Below are 2219 nucleotides of genomic sequence, written 5' to 3' on the forward strand. Positions count from 1 at the left end.
GGGTTTTCGATCTAGTATTTCAAGACCCTCAGTGGAGGCAAATAATTTTGAGATCAAACCTGCAATTATTTCCATGGTGCAGCAAAATCAATTTGGTGGAGGACCACATGAAGACCCTAATCAACACTTAGAGGTCTTTTATGAAATATGTGGGACAATGAAAATGAATGGTGTTCCTTCAGAAGCAGTGCGGCTATTATTGTTTGGGTTTTCTTTGAGAGATAGGGTCAAGCAATGGTTGAATTCTTTGGCCCCCAACAGTATCACCACCTGGGAACAATACGAGCAATAATTCCTTGATAAATTCTATCCCCCAAGTAAAACTGCTCATATGAGGAATTTGATTGCAAGTTTCAAACAAGCTGACTCAGAATCTCTATTTGAAGCTTGGGATAGATACAATAGTATGCTCAGACAATGCCCTCACCACGGTTTGGAAAGATGGTTAGTGTTGCATACTTTCTATAATGGTATTAATTATCATACCAAAGTGTCCCTTGATTCAGCTGCTGGAGGGGCACTCATGAATAAAAATTTGGATGAAGCTGAGGAAATCATAGAGAGTGTAGCACAAAATCATCATCAATGGGCAAATGAAAGAAGTGGTGGTCATCCTTCAATAAACCCAATAACAAAAGCATCAGGAAAGTTTGATGTTGATGCAGTGACTTTATTGGCTGCAAAACTTGATGCTCTTACAAAAAAATTTGAGAATATGGGGACTAGTTCAAATATGGTAAATGTCATTGCTATATCTTGTGAAGTATGTGTGAGTTCAGAACATTCAAATGACTCATGTCCATTGGGAGCTATCACTGCACAAATTAATCAATTGGAGCAATGTAATGCAATCATGGGTTTCAATCACAGACAGAACAACCCATACTCAAATACTTACAACCCTGGATGGAAAAATCATCCAAATTTCTCTTACAGGAATAATCAGGATCAAGGACCATCTATGGGGGCAAGACCAAATTTTCAATCTAGGCAACAAAATTTTCAGCAACAATCTTTTCAAGGCCTTCCTACATCAAAAATTGAAAAGATGCTTGAGGAAATTATCTCCAATCAAAATGAAATGAAGCAGGATCTATTGAAGCTTACTCAGAGAATGGATAATTTTGAAAAGCATCAAAAGATTCAGGATAGCCAAATTGCCCAGCAAGCTTCCTCATCTTCTAGAGCACCAGGACAACTTCCTGGAAAACCTGATGTAAATCCTATGGAGCATTGCAATATAATTGAGCTTAGGAGCGGACGGGCCTTGGGAAATCCCCAAGTGACTGCTCAAAAAGGGATGCAAAATGAAGAAGAGCTCTCTCCTCCTACACCTAATCAGATTTTCGATAATGAGGAGAATACCATTGAGGTTGAAGAGACTCTTCCTCTGAACCATCAGAGCAAAGTTATTTATTTTCCCCAAAGACTCAATATGCTTAAAAAGGATGAAGAATTTGGCAAATTTTTGGAGAAGGTTAAAGAGATATGCGTTGAAGTTCCTCTTATGGATGCTATTCTTCAAATGCCAAAGTTTGCCAAATTCCTGAATGACATCATGTCAAATAAAAGAAAGAGAGGAGATGTAGAGACCATTGCACTAACTGAGGAATGCAGAGCTCTTTTGGTGAAGAACACTTCGCCGAAATTGAAGGATCCAGGGAGCTTTTATATTCCTTGCAATATAGGAATAGAATTCATTGAAAAAGCTTTTTGTGATTTGGGGGCAAGTGTTAGCCTCATTCCCTATTCAATTTGTAATAATTTAGGTCTCAAAAACATTAAACTTACTACTATGGCGCTACAACTTGCTGATCATTCCTGCAGGTACCCTATGGGTATTATTGAAGATGTGCCAGTAGAAGTTGGTGGGAGTATTATTCCCACAAATTTTGTTGTGTTGGACATGGAAGAGGACCATAAAATTCCTATCATATTAGGAAGACCATTCCTTGCCACAGCTGGAGCAATTATTGATGTTAAAAATCATAAGCTGTCATTGGTAATTGGTAAGGAACAGTTGGAGTATGATTTATCTAATGTCTCTAACCATGTTTCTTCTCTTTTAAATGCTTGTAGCAGGGCAAACATTTACAAACTTGAGGAATGAAATTTCCATCCTCATGGAAGGCCACCTAATGAAAAGAACAATTTGGTGGAGGATGTTGGGAGGAGACCTCCCAACAAAAATGAAAATTTTGTCTGCCCTCCAAGGGCAA

At 38.4% G+C, this 2219-nt stretch overlaps 1 non-coding gene across 1 annotated transcript; it reads right to left on the reverse strand.

The window, feature by feature from the left end:
- Window positions 1-329: 329 nt before the first annotated feature.
- On the reverse strand, window positions 330-435 carry LOC121968956. Its single transcript, XR_006108461.1, has one exon. It is a non-coding gene; the product is annotated as a small nucleolar RNA R71 (small nucleolar RNA).
- Between the last annotated feature and the right edge of the window lie 1784 nt (window positions 436-2219).

Source organism: Zingiber officinale, chromosome 3B, assembly GCF_018446385.1.
Source record: "Zingiber officinale cultivar Zhangliang chromosome 3B, Zo_v1.1, whole genome shotgun sequence".
Lineage (NCBI taxonomy): Eukaryota > Viridiplantae > Streptophyta > Magnoliopsida > Zingiberales > Zingiberaceae > Zingiber > Zingiber officinale.